The 19,892-nt window shown below is 41.1% G+C and overlaps 1 protein-coding gene across 1 annotated transcript in view; it reads left to right on the top strand.

Moving 5' to 3' along the window:
* The first annotated feature begins 10,437 nt into the window (after positions 1-10,437).
* The window catches only part of SACK1B (scaffolding CK1 anchoring protein B), a 45,421-nt gene continuing 35,966 nt past the window's right edge, over positions 10,438-19,892 (top strand). Inside the window, exon 1 of the mRNA XM_087718952.1 lies at positions 10,438-10,681. The gene's annotated coding sequence lies outside the window, so the exon portion shown is untranslated. The remainder of the gene's footprint in view (positions 10,682-19,892) is intronic.

The raw sequence follows: 19,892 nt of genomic DNA, 5'->3' as shown, positions 1-19,892 counted from the left end.
GAATTCCATCCGCCGGCCAGTGTCGACTGGCGACTACCTGGAGGAGAGCCTTCTCTGTGGCTGCTCTGACCCTTTGGAATGAACTCCCCGTGGAGATTCGAACCCTCACCACCCTCCAGGCCTTCCGCAAAGCTGTTAAAATCTGGCTGTTCCGACAGGCCTGGGGCTAAAGAGCTGTTGCCCCCGTCTCGAATGGTATGACTGTTGTGTGTTTTTAAATTATGTATTGTCATGTTTTGTTTTTTTTTTTTGTCTGTACCCCCCCCCTTCCCAGATTTGAATTGTTAGCCACCCTGAGTCCCCTTTGGGGGAAAAGGGCGGCATATAAATATAATAAATGAAATGAAATGAATATGACACAAACACCTCTCTTTCTCTTTCTCGGAAATTTATCTGCTGAATTTAATGGGACTTATTTCCAAGTCAGTGGATACATGGTGGAATCCTGGTAGCAAATACCAAAGGATGGTAATGTTGATGATTACCATCTCTTTTATTTATTAAACATGAAACTCAGTCAACTGAACGTTTAAAAAGGCATCACAAATATCCTTGACTGGCGCTGATGGTTGATTTGGGTTGCTGCCAGCATCCTAGGTATCAACCAAGTATCTTCTTAAAATTATATTATTATTGTTATTAGAATGAAACAGAGAAAAAGATAAGAAAAAACCAATTTGTTGAGATGATGCAGACAGTGAAATCTCTAGAACTGCCCATTCCCCCTACCATATTTTTGGCAAATGGAAACTGTGACAAGTCAATGTTCGGTGATACATGAGCCTGATTCATGAGTATACAAATCAGGGATTTCTTGCCATTTCCAAAACATATCAGCAGCTATTCAGACATGGGGAAAGTATGATTCTGGGACACTGACTGAGCTTCTCGAGGCTGGTTTGTCTGCGGTGTCTCCAAGGTCCTTCTAGGCACCTCCCAAATGAGAAGTGAGAATAAAGTAGAGCTGGAAGGGACCTTGGAGATCTTCTAGTCCAACCCCCTGGTCAAACAGAAGACCTTTATAGCATTTCAGGCAAGTCCAGTATCTTCTTAGAAACCTCCAATGATGAAGTACCTCCAACTTCTGAAGGCAGGCAGTTTCATTGGTTAATTGTCCTCACTGTCAGGAAGTTTCTCCTTAATTCCAGGTTGCTACTCTCCTTCCTCTTCTCTCCTCTCTCTTCCATCCATTGTTTCTTGTCCTGCCCTCTGGTATTTTGGAAAATAGGTTGACCCCCTTTTCCCCCCTTTAGGATGGTTGCAGTATCCCGGGGGTCACACAATCACCCCTTGCAACACTATAATGCGAACTAAAAATAAGGAAGATCCCTTTACAGTGGTACGCCTGATCCAGTGGTGGGTTTCAAAAAAAATTTGAACCTACTCTGTGGGCGTGGCATCCTTTGTGGGAGTGGCTTGCTGGTCATGTGACCTGCTGGGAGTGGCTTGCCGGCCATGTGTTTTCTTTCTCTCTCTCTCTCTTTCCTTCCTTTTGTCTCTCTGTCCCTGTTTCCTTTTTTTCTTTCATCTCTCACGTTTTCTTTCTTTTTTTCTTTTTTCCTTTCTTTCTCTTTCTCTTTCTCTTTCTCTCTCTCTCTCTGTGAGTCTGTGTGTGTGTGTGTGTGTGTGTGTGTGTGTGTGCGGGTGCGTGCGCGTGTGTGTCAATGGTGGGTTTCAAAAAATTTTGGAACCTCTTCTGTAGGTGTGGCCTGCTTTCCGGGTCCACTGGTGGAACCTCTTCTAACCGGTTCGGTAGATTTGACGAACCGGTTCTACCGAATAGGTGCGAACTGGTAGGAACCCACCTCTGGCCTGATCCATTATCAAAATAACGAGGAGAAAAAGGTGCAAAACAAGAAGGCATGTACAAAAGACTCAGACATGAACCTCCCTAATTCACACTGCATGTAAGTGTAGGAATTGAAACAAAACCAGATTTCCAAGATTCGGTTACTGTAGCCAGTATTAACATGAGTAGTTTGAGTTCTCTTGGGAAGTCAATTTATTGGTCCATATTGTGGCTGACATTTTGCCATGACTGGGTAACCGGCTCAATTCTACACAGGGCAAGAATTGAAATGGCCTCTCTTGGTTCAAAAGGGATGAGGGAAAGATGTAATCAAAACTTGGCAAATAAGCAAGACATTGCCATCTTAGCATCTTCATTATTCGTGAAACACGGCCTGAGAGTGAGAGTTACGGATAATTTTTTTTTTAAAAAAAACCCACAAATGTCATTCCAGAACACGTTTAAATTCGAATAACATAAATATGCCTCTCTTCTTTCCTAAATAAAATAGTAGGTGACTTTTCTCATTTCTACAAGCAGGTTGCCAACCATTGAAGCTTCTGTTTCAAAAAGAAACCGGATGGCTTTTTTTATTCCAGTGGCAAAATTTTGCCAGCTGTGATCAGACTGTAACCCCTTGCCAAATTCTTCCAAGAATATACACCCATAATCCAATTTTCAGAAATGTGATGAGAAAACCCAAACAGACCCAGACAAACATACAATACATATAGTTTCTTATCTGGATAAAGAGATAATGAGAAACTGAGAAATGAAATAGATTAAGTTTATTGAAATAAAAGTGAAGATAGGCAAAATTGTGTCCGTTCCGCTCAGTGTTGGGAACTTTCCATTGAAATATGAGGTTGTTTTTTTTAAATGAGAATTTTGAAAAACAAACTTTTACAACTATTTACTTCCCTCCCCCACCCTCCCCCCAACTCCCCCAACCTTCCCCCCCCCCCGACTTCCCAGAACCAATACAGGGTATAAATCTTAACAAAAACAATCTAAAATACACTTTAAAAGAAAAAAAAGGTAGTTAATAACATCTTTCAATTGAGCTTTAGCTCCTCCTTGCTAGACTAGCTCTAGACAATTTATATCATTCCTGGTCTTTAATCATAAGCTATCTGAAATTTCTTAGTCCCATATTAATTTTGAGTATAATCAATCCATCTTTTCCACTCCAGTTTATATCTCTCATTTGAGTGGTCCTTGAGATATGCAGATATTTTAGCCATCTCAGCTAGGTTTGTTACTTTCAATGTCCATTCTTGAATAGTAGGCAAATCTTCCTTCTTCCAGTATTGCGCGACCAACAATCTAGCTGCAGTTATTAAATGCAAAATCAAATTAATCTCTACAATTGTACAATCAGTAATTATGCCTGTGACTGCCATTTTGATTCTTTTGTCCCTTCCTCACAGACAACCCTGGATCGTAGAAAGTGCCTTCCCTGCCAGTTTGGTTCAGAAATACAGCAGTTGCAAAGCAAGCAAGATACTTGAAGCTGAATGAATCAAGAAATGAATCTCTTGTTTCTGTGATACATTTAGATGCAATTTTATACTGATTTATTTTGCAGTAGTTTTAGCTCTTAACATGGGCACTTGCTCCAAAGGAAATGAAATGTGTTGCTCAATAATAAATCCAATCTCAAAACAGGAACGGAATGACTGGTTTCTACAATTTGCATCTCAGCTTCAGGCAAAGGTAGGAGGGAACTCAAAAAGTTTTACATATACAAATTGATAATGGCCTTTCCTGTTGTTGGCGACATTCATATTTCGAAGCCTCCAAACACTGCCTCCAAACTACCTGCAGAGTAAAGCTATACAAAGAATAGTATAGCAGCATCCAATCCAACTGTGTGATAGAGATTTAGATTATTTGCATTTGTATGCTGCCCACTCCCTTGGGACTCTGGGTGGCTTACAGACAAGGCAAAGGGCTTTTTGGGCTGAAAAAAGCCGACTCGGCTTATACTCGAGTCAGTGAAAAATTTGCCCGAAATGGAGGAGAAAAAGGGGCGGGGCCATGCCGCTGGGTGAGGCTCGTGAATGGCCCAGCGCCCCTGTGAGTTTCCCCTCCCTCTGTGTCAGTTTGCCGCGCAGCGCGCACCGCACCATCCCCCCTCCTCACGTTCTAATATAATGCAGGGCTGTCTTATGATTCCCCTTCCTCCCCCTCCTGCCGCTCTGCAACGATGTCCCACCTCCTCCTTGTTATGGCAAGCAGCCACATAGCTATGTCCCACCTCCTCTGGTACAGTGATCCAATGATAGGAATCACTGTGCCGTGTGTCATAGGAGGCGGGACATCGCTCCCGCGGCTGCATGGGACATCATCATCACAGCGGGACATCAGCATCATGAGGTGAGTGAAGTATTTCATTGAATACACCGCTAGTTTACTGTTTTTCTTTGAAATAAATATTCAAAAACATTATTGGTATCTATTTTTATTTTTGAAATTTACCGGTAGCTGCTGCATTTCCCACCCTAGGCTTATACTCGAGTCAATAACTTTTCCAGTTTTTTGTGGTAAAATTAGGTGCCTCGGCTTATATTCGGGTCGGCCTATACTCGAGTATATACGGTATATAAAAATTAAAATAAGAATACAATTATTAAAATTTCATACCATGTATACTGATTAAAATGGGGCTGGATACAGATCAACAGCCCCAGGCCTGCCGGAACAGCCAGGTCTTAGTAGCTTTACAGAAGGCTGGAAGAGTAGTAAAGGTCTGGATCTCTACGGGGAGATCGTTCCATAGGGCCGGAGCAGCTACAGAGAAGGCCCTCCCCCGGGGAGCCGCCAACCGACATTGACTGGCAGATGGCACCCGGAGGAGGCCCAAGCTGTGTGATCTTATTGGCCTTTAATTTAATTCTGTTTGTCCTGTGTCCAGTTAATTTTTAACTTATAGCAGCAATTGTCAATGTCGGCCTATATACACATTTGAAGCTTACTCCTCCACACCTTTAAAGATTGTTTCATTTCACATGGTCTTCAATTTTAGGTTTATTGGCATTCCATTTGAGGGAAGGCTGATTGGGATAACTAATTTAATACTGCCGTACCTGGATTATTATTATGTTATAATTTGCTGCTGTCGTTGTTTTTACAGTTTAACATATTGTAACCCCACCCACTTTTTGATTGAGTGAATTATAGAAACTGTAAACTAAATAAATAACTTACACCATGCATGTGTGAGACAGATTGTCTTTGTTTTCTCAAAGCTATAAGCATACACTGGGAAGTAAACAGAAAGTATCTTCCAGAAGACAACAGCAAATCATTTCTGTCCTTTGACAAGAAAACAACACAGGTTTGTTCATTTAATCAACAGGAATCAAACTGAACTCAACACATGCAACAATGTAGAATATTTATGAAAAAATAAATATTTTTTTTATATTTGAAAATATATCTATTATCTATATGCTATTAAGCTTCTCATGTCTTAACCTTAACCTGGGCAAAATGGTGCATTATAGGGCCGATTTTTATTTCAACTGAAATACGTCAAGTGGGTTAACACATAGAATACACCTGGAACCCATGACTCCTGTGGAATTGAAATTTGGCAATTTTTTTTTTTTACCTTAAAGGTTTTTCTTTTCCATTTTATCATTTTCATACACTCACATATATACTGTGCATAGCTGGCACCATACAACATTGAACAATAATCGCAGCAATTCCTCTTGTCAACAATACCCCCCAAAATAGAAACCCAATATACCTCTTCCCCTCTCTATACACCTCTTTCTTCCACCCCCCCTCCAACTTTCTATCTTCCCTTCATCCTCCTCCTCTACCCTACTTCCCCTCCCCCTCTACCACTCCTCTCTCCCGATCCCCTCCCTCCCTTCCTTCTCACCCTCCCTCCCATCCTCTCTCCCGTCCCTCTCTACCCGTCTTTCTTCTATCCTACTCCTCCTCCCCTTGGTGTATTTCCACCATATGTCAGTGTACTTAACTTATCCTATTTTTACAGAGAAATTATAGAAAAACAGTATACATGTGAAGTCATATTACACTGAAATCTAACCTAGTATATATCCCTCCCTCCCCCACCTCCCTCCCCCCCCCACTTCCCAGAGTCCGTACATGGTATAGATTTTTAACAAACACAGTCTAAAAATATATTGAGAAAAAAAATAAAAAAGGGGTTAATAACATCTCTACATTTTATCTTAGCTTCTTCTTGCTAAGCTAACTTTTAAACAATTTAAAATCATTCCTGATCTTAATTGTAGGCTATCTGGAATTTCTTAGTCCCGTATTTGTTTTGTATATAGTCAATCCATTTTTTCCAGTCTCGTTTATATCTCTCATTTGAGTGATCTTTAAGATATGCCGATATCTTAGCAAAAATTTAAAATTTGGCAAATTTTATAAACATTTTTTTTTTGCATAAAAATTACCGTACAGCATTTTACGATAATACCAAATGTCACAAAACGTTTCCTGTGGTCACCTCCTGATGTTCAACTGTGCGATACAGTTCAACCCAGGCTACTTTCGAGGCAAATACGTCTTTTAATTTTTAGAATTTTTTTCAGGTGCATTAGAAACTCTGCCACTGTTGAAAACAACTGAGGAATCTGGGAAAGAAATATTTCTGAAATGATGACCCAAAAGGTAACAGTGTCTAGTTTTAAAATTAAATTAATATACCATAACACAACCTCACAAAATAAATTCATGACACCCTTGTAAATTAAAAATAAAATACAAAATCAACATATACACAACTTTCGTATGAAACCGCAGGGAAACTTAACACACCTTTTTTAATGTAAACACCACAGATCTTAGAGGCTGTGTCAATTATGTTGACATTACTGTGTCATTCCAATACCTGCTATCGTTCTTCATTACAATGGATTGTTACCAAGGTTGAGCAACAACATTATTGACATTGCATTTGTGTAAATAAGGAGCACACGTGCCTTGCACATTTCTGAGACTTAAAAACACCCAATTTTGGCAGTTTAGACTGAGTTCAACCAGGTCTCTGCTGCTAATCTGTTCTTGTTTCATTCTCAGGAGCAGATAGGCCTCTGCTGCATTCATAGCTAGTCCGAGTAGTACTGAGAAGTGTGGTAAATTCTAATCTGCCAAAAGAGAAAAATAATTGGATTGATAGATTATAATAAAGTGTCAAGTGCTCTTCTTGCTTTCAGCTAAGCATGAATTGTGGACACAAGCTTTATGACCTGTTCAGCTAACCAAGGTTAAAACAAATAATGGCTTCAGAAGAAGTTTTTTTTTCTGTAAATGTGTTTTTTATTTTCCATTTTCATACAGTCACATATATACTGTGCATAACCGGGGTCATATAACATTAAACAATAAACACAGCCATTCCTCTTGTCAACAAAACCCCCCAAAATAAAGACCCAATGTACCTCTTCGACCCTCCATACACCCTTTCTTTCGCCTCCCCTCCAACTTTCCATCTTCCCTCCATCCTTCCCCTCTACCCTACTTCCCCTCCCCCTCTACGACTCCCCTCTCCCAGTACACTCCCTCCCTTCCTTCTCACCCTCCCTCCAATCCTCTCTCCCACCCTCTCTACCCCTCTTTCTTCTATCCCTCTACTCCTCCCTTCGGTGTATTTCTACTATCTATTAATATATTCAGAAGAAGTTTATAGGATGGGTAAAAAGAGACCAGACATTACAACTGTTAGTCTTGTCTTATTTTCTTTTTAGTACAGGCTTATAGAAATAAGGGAGAATTGGAGAATGCTTTATTATCTCTTTCTCTTTTCTGTGGTCAGGTGCAAGTGAACAAATAAGAAAAGGCAAGAACTTCCTCCTCCTTTTCTCAGTCTCTGAATTAGGGATCCACCTAAAACCACAAACAAATCACCGATCACATTTGTGACCATAGATAAAAATCGAACGTGATTGGGGAGGATACCATTACAATCAGATCCACGTGGATCCTCATGAATTTACACAGATCCCAACATGAAGTATTGGAAGCGTGTTATTTTTGAAGGAAACTGTAGGCAGAATAACCCATGCAAGTTCACAGGAAATGCTAAATCCCGATGGCTTGGATTATTTAGATTAGAATGCAATGTGAACTATCCAATTGTGGCTTACTCACTACCTATGCATTACTCTGTTACTCCTCCCTCACCGTGCCATTTAAGTCTTCGTTAGAGAATCCTAGTGAATCCCAGTCTTGAATACGACGACATTGTATGGACAACTGACAGGTCCTGGTTAAATTCCTAAAGTACCGGTCGTCCTCGATTTGCAACCACAATTGAGGCCAAATTTTTTTGTTGCTAAGCGAGACAGTCGTTAAGCGAGTTCGGCTCCATTTTACAACCTTTCTTGCCACGGCGGTTAAGTCGGTAACACAGCCGTTAAGTGAATCTGGATTCCCCATCGACTTTGCTTATCAGGAGGTTTTAAAAGGTGTTCACACCACCCCTGGGCACTGCAATGATCATAAATAAGAGTTGAACCTTTGATCACGTGACTCTGGGGAAGACTGCAATGGTGGTAACAGCCATAAGTCCCTTTTTTTTTCAGCCCTGCTATAAGTTCAGTCTCTTAAACTAATTGTTGTAAGTGGGGGCCTACCTATCCAACAAAAAAAGAGCTACATTTGTGATGTTGCTGCTCATTGAGAGCCGAGGTGGCGCAGTGGTTAGAGTGCAGTACTGCAGGCCACTTCAGCTGACTGCTATCTGCAGTTCGGCGGTTCAAATCTCACCGGCTCAAGGTTGACTCAGCCTTCCATCCTTCCGAGGTGGGTGAAATGAGGACCCAGACTGTGGGGGGTGATAGGCTGACTCTGTAAACCGCTTAGAGAGGGCTGAAAGCCCTATGAAGCGGTATACAAGTCTAACTGCTATTGCTATCTATCTATCTATCTATCTATCTATCTATCTATCATCTATCTATCTATCTATCATCTATCATCTATCATCTATCTATCTATCTATCTATCTATCTATCTATCTATCTATCTATCTATCTATCTATCTATCGGATTGTTGGGGGCGATATGCTGACTCTGTAAACCGCTTAGAGAGGGCTGAAAGCCCTATGAAGCGGTATATAAGTCTAACTGCTATTGCTATCTATCTATCTATCTATCTATCTATCTATCTATCTATCTATCTATCTATCTATCTATCTATCTATCTATCTATCTATCATCTATCAATCTATCTATCATCTATCTATCTATCTATCATCTATCATCTATCTATCTATCTATCTATCTATCTATCTATCTATCTATCTATCTATCTATCTATCGGATTGTTGGGGGCGATATGCTGACTCCGTAAACCGCTTAGAGAGGGCTGAAAGCCCTATGAAGAGGTATATAAGTCTAACTGCTATTGCTATTGCTATTCATTTTATTTTTTTAAAAAAAGTAGCATGCAAAAAGTAATATCTTAAAAAAAAATACTCAGGCATTCCTCCCCCTCCCAAGCACTTATTTAACGTCGGACGTTAAATGAGCACAAACCTCCATTCTTCATTAAAATCCAGGTTTGTCTTTCTATGTCCTTACCACCCAGCAAGTTACTTGTTCATCCAGATCATTCCCTGGGTGCTTTCTTGGGAAGGAGTAGCTACGTCCTGTCTGGAGATAAGTTTGCTCTCTCCACTTCTAACTTCCCTCCCCCAGCACTTATTTAACATAGGACGTTAAATGAGCATAAACCTCCATTCTTCATTAAAATCCAGGTTTGTCTTTCTATGTCCTTACCACCCAGCAAGTTACTTGTTCATCCAGATCATTCCCAGGGTGCTTTCTTGGGAGGAGTAGCTACGTCCTGTCTGGAGATAAGTTTGCTCTCTCCGCTTCTAACTTCCCTCCCCCAGGACTTATTTAACGTCGGACGTTAAATGAGCACAAACCTCCATTCTTCATTAAAATCCAGGTTTGTCTTTCTATGTCCTTACCACCCAGCAAGTTACTTGTTCATCCAGATCATTCCCAGGGTGCTTTCTTGGGAGAAGTAGCTACTCTCTCCCTTCTAACTTCCCTCCCCCAGCACTTGTTTAACGTCGGACGTTAAATGAGCACAAACCCACATTCTTCATTAAAATCCAGGTTTGTCTTTCTATTTCCTTACTCACCACCCAGCAAGTTACCTGTTCACCCAGATCATTCCCCGGATGCTTTCTTGGGAGGAGTAGCTACGTCCTGTCTGGAGATAAGTTTGCTCTCTCCGCTTCTAACTTCCCTCCCCCAGCACTTATTTAACGTCGGACGTTAAATGAGCACAAACCCACATTCTTCATTAAAATCCAGGTTTGTCTTTCTATTTCCTTACTCACCACCCAGCAAGTTACCTGTTCACCCAGATCATTCCCCGGGTGCTTTCTTGGGAAGAGTAGCTACGTGCTGTCTGGAGTGGAGTTCGCTCTCCTCGCTTCTAACTTTTTCCCGTCGCCGAGACGAAGTCCGGGGCTTCCCACGTCCATCCCGAGCGGCTGGAGCTCCGAAACAGGAGCCGGAGCTGCGGCGGATTGTTTCGGCTTTGGGCTTGAACGGCGGCGCAACAGGACCTGCCTTTCTTTGCGTCCGGGGAAGGGAAAGGAAGGGCTGGGTTCCTCCGGGTTCAAACTTCAAACAGGTTCCTGCTCCGCTGATGTGCAACCCTTTTTCCCCCAACGTGCCGGGACTCGTTTCCACGCCCGTCCCTGCCCACAATCGCTCCCGAGAGAGAGAAAGAGGGAAGGGCGGGAAATACCTGGGAGGAAGACGGAACCGCGTCCCGACTTGAAGCTCTCTGCACTTCCCCCCCCCAACACACCTGGGCGGTTTATCGCAGCCGAGCGGCGGGGAAAAGCTCGGGGGATCCTCGCTTCGCCGGGACTCAGCGAAGTAAGTTTGAGGGTGGGTGGGTGGTTGTGTGTATGGGGCGTCCCGCCGCCTTTCCCTAGCACTTCGGGGGGGAGTGGGTGGGAGGCTTTCGGCCGGCCGGCCGTGGGACTGACTGCCTTGCACGAGCCCCAGCAGACACCCCGTTGTGATGTTGTTGTTGCGGCTGGCTTCGTTTTTAAGCTCGGCGTCGCGGAGAAGGGCTGGAGGGAGGCTTCTTCCCCCGCACGCCCGCCCTCCCTCCCTCTCTTCTAAGGAGGGAAAGGTGGACGGCTCCCATTGCCAGGATTGGGTTGCCAAGCCAGAGCTGGAGTGGGGGGGGGAGAAAGAAAGAAAGAAAGAAAGAAAGAGGAAGGGAGGGAGGGAGGGGGGAGAGAGAGAGAGAGAGAGAGAGAGAGAAAGGAAAGAAAGAAAGAAAGAAAGAAAGAAAGAAAGAAAGAAAGAAAGAAAGAAAGAAAGATGTGTCATATTTGGAGCCAGAGCTGGAGTGGGGGGGAGAAAGAAAGAAAGAGGGAGGGAGGGAGGGAGGGAGGGAGGGGGAGAGAGAGAGAGAGAGAGAGAGAGAGAGAGAGAGAGAAAGAAAGAAAGAAAGAAAGAAAGAAAGAAAGAAAGAGAAAGAAAGAAAGAAAGATTTGTCATATTTGGAGCCAGAGCTGGAGTGGGGGGGAGAAAGAAAGAAAGAGGAAGGAAGGAAGGAAGGAAGGAAGGAAGGAAGAAAGAAAAAAGAAAGAAAGAAAAAGAAAGAAAAAGAGAGAGAGAAATAGAAAGAAAGAAAGAAAGAAAGAAAGAAAGAAAGAAAGAAAGGAAAGAAAGAAGTGTCGTATTTGGAGCCAGAGCTGGAGTGGGGGGGAGAAAGAGGAAGGAAGGAAGGAAGGAAGGAAGGAAGGAAGGAAGGAAGGAAGGAAGGAAGAAAGAAAGAAAGAAAGAAAGAAAGAAAGAAAGAAAGAAAGAAAGAAAGAAAAGAAAGAAAGAAAGAAAGAAAGAAAGAAAGAAAGAAAGAAAGAGTCGTATTTGGAGTTTGGGGTCAAAGCGAGGGAGGGGGGAAAATAAGGCTTGGAATGAAGAAGAGGCAAGGAATGAACAATATGGGGTTTGTATTTGAGGCTGTTCCGAGAGGGGGGAGCTTTGTTGGGCGTCTAAGGGGGGTGTTGGGCTTCTTCAAAGCCGCCGCGTAAACTTTAGGAGAGGGAGAGGGGAAATGGCCCGGCAGCTTAAGAGTTTAAGCGAGCGAAAGGGAAGGAGGAGGAGGAAGGCGACGCGGGGCCCTTAAGAGGCCAAACAAACCGCTCGGGGCTTTTGGGTGGCTGGAAGGGCTCCCCCAGCGAAGCCAACCGCGACTTCAGCCCGAATCGGGACATCCTTTTCATCGCCTCCCAGGAGAGAGTTGAAACTTTTGAAAGAATGTTTCGTCCTGTGCAGCGGCCGCGGGACGTTATAAGGTTTTGTTTCCAATTTCGTTTTGGGAAAGGAGAGTTTTTAAAGCTTTTTCTCTTCGTGCGGCCCTTTTCTCCCCCCCCCCCCGCCACCCCATCCGAGTCTGACTGAGGACGGTTCATGCCTTTGAAAGAAAAGATAAGGGGGAATATCTAAATGGGACCACATCGCGCTTGCTTCCCTGGCTTTCAAAATTGGGCTCATCCCCTGATAGGAGCAGAGTAAGGCTTGAGTCATGCTTCTGCCATGCCATGACTGCCGCTTTGCCCCACGCTGCAACCTCATGGATGAAAGGCAGGGTTTTATTTATTTATTAATTATATTTGCATGCTGCCCATCTCCATCAAGAGACTCTGGTTGGCTTACAACAGTGTTTCTCAACCTTGGCCACTTGAAGATGTCCGGACTTCAACTCCCAGAATTCCCCAGCCAGCGAATGCTGGCTGGGGATTTCTGGGAGTTGAAGTCCGGACATCTTCAAGTTGCCAAGGTTGAGAAACCCTGGCTTACAAGACCATAAATAACAGAATAAAACAACTGCAGGATCGAAACGTTAAAAACACCAGGACATTAAAGTTAAAACATGAAAATATTAAAGTGGATGGAAATCTAGGCAACCTATATGCTCCCAGTACCGCACTATTTCAAAAACGCAACATTTTTTTTAAAAAAACATTGTTTTAAAATCATTTCATGGTCGGATGAGGTTCTGCAATTTATGATCAATATTATTTTCTTTTTTGGGGGGGGGAGAGCGTGCTAGAAAGGATTGCAAGTTAAATTGTGCAGAACCCTGACACGTTGGGCTGTACAAGATGATAATTATAATTTTATTCTACCTTTAATCCATTTTGGCCAACTTGCCTTAGCGTTTCTAGAAATTGCTCCGTTTTATTCTTGTGTCCTGTGTAAGCTATTTTATTGACATAGCTTCAAATGACAAAACCTAGAAAGTGATACTTGAGAAGCTGAACCATCCATTAAAGATTATGAAGGGTTTCTTCCGCCCCCCCCCTCCAACTTTCTATTAAAACAAAAATAAAAAAATAGATAAAATAAAAAAAAAGATTATGAAGGGAATAAACAGATCGAAGTACGTTTTTTTCTCAAGCAACATATTCACTACTTTAGGGAAGAAAACTCAGGATTAAAAAAAAAGACTTTCATTGAGGTTTTCATAATTTAGAATATTGTACACCAATGAGGAAACTAGACAAGATTATTATTTTTTACTCTAATCTCAAATATCTTCTCCATGATGATATAGTCTTCTGCTCCCTTGGAGCCAAATTAATAATATCATTCTTATTAAAAAATTCTTTATTATTCATCTGTGAGAGTTATATGTGGCAGTAATCATCTAAAGGTATATGTGTTTATAAAGCACAAAAATTACAGGAAACTAGAAGAGATCTGTTATTGAACTACAATGCATTAAAGCTTCAGTAGAAGCAAATGTACTCAACAAGAATTTTAATATCTCAAACATGGATAGTGTCAGACCAGGCCAGACACTGCAAGAAATACTAGAACTCTGTTGATATATGCTACCCTGAAGACCTGATAGATTTTGTATTTCCCTTATACCCATGAGATCATCTATCTCATAAATCTCTACAGAAAGTATTCTGTTAAATATCCTTGAATTGTACTTAATGTCACAATTCACAATGAAATACTCTGTTTTACTCAGGTGTAAGGATTTTATATTGCACTAATCGTCAAAAGGGGTTTACCGTATATACTCGAGTATAGGCCGACCCGAATATAAGCCGAGGCACCTAATTTTACCACAAAAAACTGGAAAAGTTATTGACTCGAGTATAAGCCTAGGGTGGGAAATGCAGCAGCTACCGGTAAATTTCAAAAATAAAAATAGATACCAATAATGTTTTTGAATATTTATTTCAAAGAAAAACAGTAAACTAGCGGTGTATTCAATGAAATACTTCACTCACCTCATGATGCTGATGTCCCACTGTGATGATGATGTCCCGTGCAGCCGCGGGAGCGATGTCCCGCCTCCTATGACACACGGCACAGTGATTCCTATCATTGGATCACTGTACCAGAGGAGGTGGGACATTGCTATGTGGCTGCTTGCCATAACAAGGAGGAGGTGGGACATCATTGCAGAGCGGCAGGAGGGGGAGGAAGGGGAATCGTAAGACAGCCCTGCATTACATTAGAACGTGAGGAGGGGGGATGGTGCGGTGCGCGCTGCGCTGCAAACTAACACAGAGGGAGGGGAAACTCACAGGGGCACTGGGCCATTCACGAGTGTCACCCAGCGGCATGGCCCCGCCCCTTTTTCTCCTCCATTTCGGGCAAATTTTTCACTGACTTGAGTATAAGCCGAGGCGGCTTTTTTCAGCCCAAAAAGTGGGCTGAAAAACTAGGCTTATACTCAAGTATATACAGTATGTAGCAGAAAGCAGTAATCCTGTAATCCTCAGAAAAATCTCCCAGAATTCATGAGACATAGCATTTATTTAGCCAATGGAGACCTTCTTGCTAAGGTACAAGATGCACCAGATATAAATGCTGTTCCACCAATATACTAAAATGGGATTGGGAGTAGATCCCAAACTCCATTTTCTTACATTTCTTCTTGTATGGGGGGTGAAGAGAAATATATCAGCCCTGAAGTTTGCATTTTCTCTCCCCTCCCCACCCCGCCCATGGCAAACAGCATAAAAAGGTTGGGGGAAAAAATAGAACAAATTCTAGCACAATGTGGATATCAGGCTTTTTACAATTTGTTTGCTTTAGCAAAAGTTATTCCTCTGTTTGTTTGAGATAGAAATGTTAATACGTTGTATTGAAAGCAGTGCTTTTATTGTGGTTCATTGGGGAAAAAATATCAAAAAGATTAAACTACATTTTAGCAAGATTAATGCATTTGTATTCCATAGCCAAAATTCAAGAAATTAAGAGAATTTTTTTGTTTATTCTGTTGTAACTATTTTGATGTAACGGATACAAGGGCCTAAAATAGCTATAACTGTAAGTAAAAGGATATGCCGTTTGCGTGTCTATGTGTGTGTGAAACTGCTTTGCCAAACTCCCAGCTTCACACCCATTAATTGAAGTAGTCTATTCATGAAGGGTGGAGGTGAGGAAGATAAATGACAGGATTAATTATTGCACATTGCAAAGCAAGATACAGTAATCATCACCAGAGTCATACGCAGTGGATCTTCACAGAACAGAAATCTTTAATTGTAATGAAACATGAAAGGGAAAGGATTTTCTGGGAACGCAGTGTTTCAACAGGCTATTTAATATTTGCATTCATTTAAACATGTCATCCACAAACAATGATTGTAGTATATGTAACGGTTCAAACAGCTAAGGATGAGAAATTGTATTATAAATTGCCTAAAACTGCCAAAAATGTTTATGTCACAGGTGGGATATAAAGTTTTTTTCATTAGCCAGTATATCTTTGTAATTATGTTACAAATATTATTTTCAGCTGCCAGGTTTTGGTTATTTACAATGTAGTTTTACAGACTTTGTCTCAAAAGCTTTGAGGGTAAATTTAAAATCACGTCTCGCAGCTGTTCTTTGAAGAGCCAACCAAATATTTTGCGCATTTTATTTATTAATTTAAATTTGTACGTTGCCCATCTCTCTATCAAGGGATTTTATGTCCTTGGTGAACTTGTGCTTTATTAAATGTATATAAAGTTATGGAGAAATTATGGCATTTCTTACTGTAAATTAGTGATTGCAATCAGTGATATTATTGCTGACTTCAAACATAATTCTAAAATAGGTTATTTTAAAAATATGATTAATTTAACAAACCATAATAACTTGATTATCCTATGTTAAGACAGAGCAGATTTGTTAAAAATTGAGGCCAAACCAAACTAATTTATGCAGTTCCTTTGTGTTGTAAGAGAAAAAGTCCCTTGATCAGATTCGGTACCAGCTGGAGTTCTTAGTGATTTTCATGGAAAGTCCAACATACACATGTTACACTAATTAAATACTGATATTCTGAGATATAAAAGTATGGAGATTTGCTTTTCAAGTTATTCACAACATCGACACTCCTAACTATTGTTACATTAAAGTAACAATACATGTCAGTGGTAGGTTTCAAATTTTTTTTGAACCTACTCTGTGGGTGTGGCCTCTTTTGTGGGAGTGGCTTGCCGGCCATGTGACCTGGTGGGAGTGGCTTGACGGCCATGTGTTTTCTCTCTCTCTCTCTCTCTCTCTCTCTCTCTCTCTTTCCTTCCTTTTGTCTCTCTGTCCCTTTTTCCTTTTTTCTTTTTTTTATCTGTCTCACTTTTTTTCTTCCTTCCTTCCTTCCTTCCTTCCTTCCTTCCTTCCTTCCTTCCTTCCTTCCTCCCTCCCTCCCTCCCTCCCTCCCTCCCTCCCTCTCTCTCTCTCTCTCTCTCTCTCTCTCTCTCTCTGTGTCTCAGTGGTGGGTTTCAAATTTTTTTGGAACCTCTTCTGTAGGTGTGGCCTGCTGCTTTCCGGGTCCACTGGTGGAACCTCTTCTAACCGGTTCGGTAGATTTGACAAACCGGTTCTACTGAATAGGTGCGAACTGGTAGGAACCCACCTCTGTGTGATGTGCACTATCACACACTTTTTAAAATTCATTTCCAACTAATTCACTTGTATTCATATTTGAAAGGTAAGCAGAAAATCTTGAAATCATAATATGAGAGCAACTCCAGATAAAGAGGTGGAGTTGCATTTATCATGACCTCTTTATGGATTATCTTCAGGTAATTTTTTCTATATGTGAGTTAAGGTTTAGGTTAAAGGAACTCTTGAAAGCCCTTGTTGAGGTTCATTAGAATCTCTTTTACCAAATCTGCCACTTACCTGTTTATGCAGACAGGTAGTCCTTGCTTAATGACCAATTGTTTAGCAACTGTTTGAAGTTACAATAGGCACCACAAAAGCTACTTGCGAGCTGGTTGCAGAGTTCCAATAGCGGTATACACACCCTAAGGGTTATATTACTGCATTTCTACAGCCATTTGCAGTATTCTGCATATGATGTGATTTACAACTTTCCCCCCCAGAAACAGGTCTTTCTAGCAGTTTCCAGTAAAAAAATAAAATGCCTATAGTGATACACTGACTCGCTTAATGATCACCACATTTGCTTAACAACCATTGAAAAAAAGTTGGTAAAATTGTGTCAGTCTTACGACTGCTTGACTTACAATAGAAATCTTATAGTCCATTACAGTCATTAGTTGAGAACTACCTGTACTTAAAGGTCTTGAAGTGAATGAGAATTAATAATAATTCTAGTTCCTAGTTTAATTGGATTTTAATTGCCTTAAAACCTTAATGACAATGATATCTGTTAGCTGCCTTAAGCATGGTAAAGATATATATTTGAAGTAATAAAGTATATTTTGCCATAGTGCTTCAATGCCACAATAAAAACAACACCTGTTAGGAATTAGGTCTGTTTGTTAGTTTAGGTTGAACTCCAAAAAGATAATCGGGAGCATGTAGGAATGCTGCAATCTATTAAATCTTTTTTTTCAGAATTTTTCTCTTTTCTTAGGATTATTTCTCTCTCTCTTTACGATTAAGCAGCTGACCAGTAATCCAAGGAAAAATATGCATTGGCTTTTAAGAGGTGTTAATTGTTCATAGCCTTGCGGTGAATTGTTGTTCATACTCTTGCACTTGTTCGGGATCAAATCTGAATCGTTTCAGAACATTATTAGTGGTGTTTTTGCTCTAGAAAAAAAATATTAATTGAGTTTTTATATCTGCCCATCTCACATGCATGTGCTTTTGCACAGCAGCATGGACAAGTAAAACAAAACAAAACAGTATAACTTATAAATTAAAGCAAACAAACAAATAAACACTATAATAATAAAATAGCAATAGCAGTTAGACTTATATACCGCTTCATGGGGCTTTCGGCCCTCTCTAAGCGGTTTACAGAGTCAGCATATCACCTCCACAATCTGGGTCCTCATTTTACCCACCTCGGAAGGATGGAAGGCTGAGTCAACCTTGAGCCGGTGAGATTTGAACCGCTGAACTGCAGATAGCAATCAGTTGAAGTGGCCTGCAGTACTAACACTCTACCGACTGCGCCACCTCGGAAAGAATGCAATCAAACTTATACCAGCTATTTAACGGACTCCATATTTCCATGAGATCCCCAAGACACCATGAGAAAGTCAAATTATGAAGGCCTTCATGGCAAGGCTAACAGGGCTGAGGCCATCTTCACTTGGCAAGATTGATATTCCAAAAGATTGCCAAATAAAGATTGCTCCTTCTGGTCCAGCCAAATGAAGCTCTGGGGCTTATGGGACCCTTAATATATCTTGCCTGCTGGATCTGATGGGATGGCTCAGTATAATTGGGGTGAGGTGATCCCTCAGATAATCTGACTCCATCCATGTAAGGCTTTAAATGTCAATCAAAGCACCAAACCAACTGGTAACCATTTCCGCTCAGAGAGGAGATTCATATCACGTGCCATTCTTGAGGCACAAATAACGGCCTGAATTGCCATGTTTCGTGTGGCTGAACCTTGTGCATGTCTTCAAGGATAGTCACATATCTAGTGTATTACAGTAGTCCATTTGGGAGGTGATTAGGGCATGAGTGACAGTAGAGCCTCCAGGTCCAGAAAGTGGTATATTGGTGTATAGCAGTGGTCGTCAACCTGGTCCCGACCGCCCACCAGTGGGCGTTCCAGCTTTCATGGTGGGCGGTAGGGGTTTGCTGTAACTCTACTTTATAAATTTTATAAAGTAAAGTTACTTCCCTACTTTATAAATCACCTTTATTGTGGAACCGGTGGGCGGTTAGAAAATTAAAAACTAAACTTTTTTTTAGTAAAAAAAAGTTGAATTTCACCACTGATATACATAATTGCTGTCAGGAGCCGAGGTGGCGCAGTGGTTAGAGTGCAGTACTGCAGGCCACTTCAGCTGACTGTTATCTGCAGTTCAGTGGTTCAAATCTCACCGGCTCAAGGTTGACTCAGCCTTCCATCCTTCCGAGGTGGGTGAAATGAGGACCCAGACTGTGGGGGCGATATGCAAACTGCTTAAAGAGGGCTGAAAGCTCTATGAAGCGGTATATAAGTCTAACTGCTATTGCTATTGCTATCTTGATGTTTGCAAGCCAGAACTGAAAAACTAATTTAAGAACTGAATACTGACTGATTTGTAAGCAACTTAGCAAACAATTCGTGGTTACTTGAGATTAAACATTTGATTATTTTTGAAGAGGACAGTTCTGTTAAGGAATGAGAAAACTTTTAATTCAGCACACACTGTATAAAAGAAGGTTCTTAAGCATCAAAGAAAATCAGTTAAAGTCAATTTTATGGTTCAAAACTCTAACGTAGCTTATGAAAGAAGGTATACAGTACTAATTTGTGAGGAAGACTAAAACAACAGGAAATCTGGACCTCAGGTTTCAAACCAGGATATAACACTGCAACTGTATTGGTTGTCCTTTTTGATGGTGTATAGTGGATTCAGGAGTGGAGGAAGTAAATACTACTTGGCTTTCAATTGTTTGGTTGGTTGTACCATCGACAATGGTATTTTGGTGATTATTAACTAGAAATGCCAATATCTTTTAGAGTGTTTTAGATTTTAAATGGTTATTTTGTTAACACTTATTAATAAATTTCTGTTTAGAGATGGTTATAAAGGTAAATCTCTTTCGGGCCTGTGGAGAGGAGAGGTGAGAAAAAATAAATAATCTTTAGCTAACTACAATCATAACAAAGAAATGTTAACGGATAATATTT

This window comes from Thamnophis sirtalis, unplaced genomic scaffold (genome assembly GCF_051295495.1).
Source record: "Thamnophis sirtalis isolate CommonGarterSnake01/CBP01778 unplaced genomic scaffold, rThaSir2_p1.2 scaffold_6, whole genome shotgun sequence".
NCBI lineage: Eukaryota > Metazoa > Chordata > Lepidosauria > Squamata > Natricidae > Thamnophis > Thamnophis sirtalis.
Note: the sequence above shows the minus strand (reverse complement) of the source record. Positions and strands in the feature narration are given on the sequence as shown.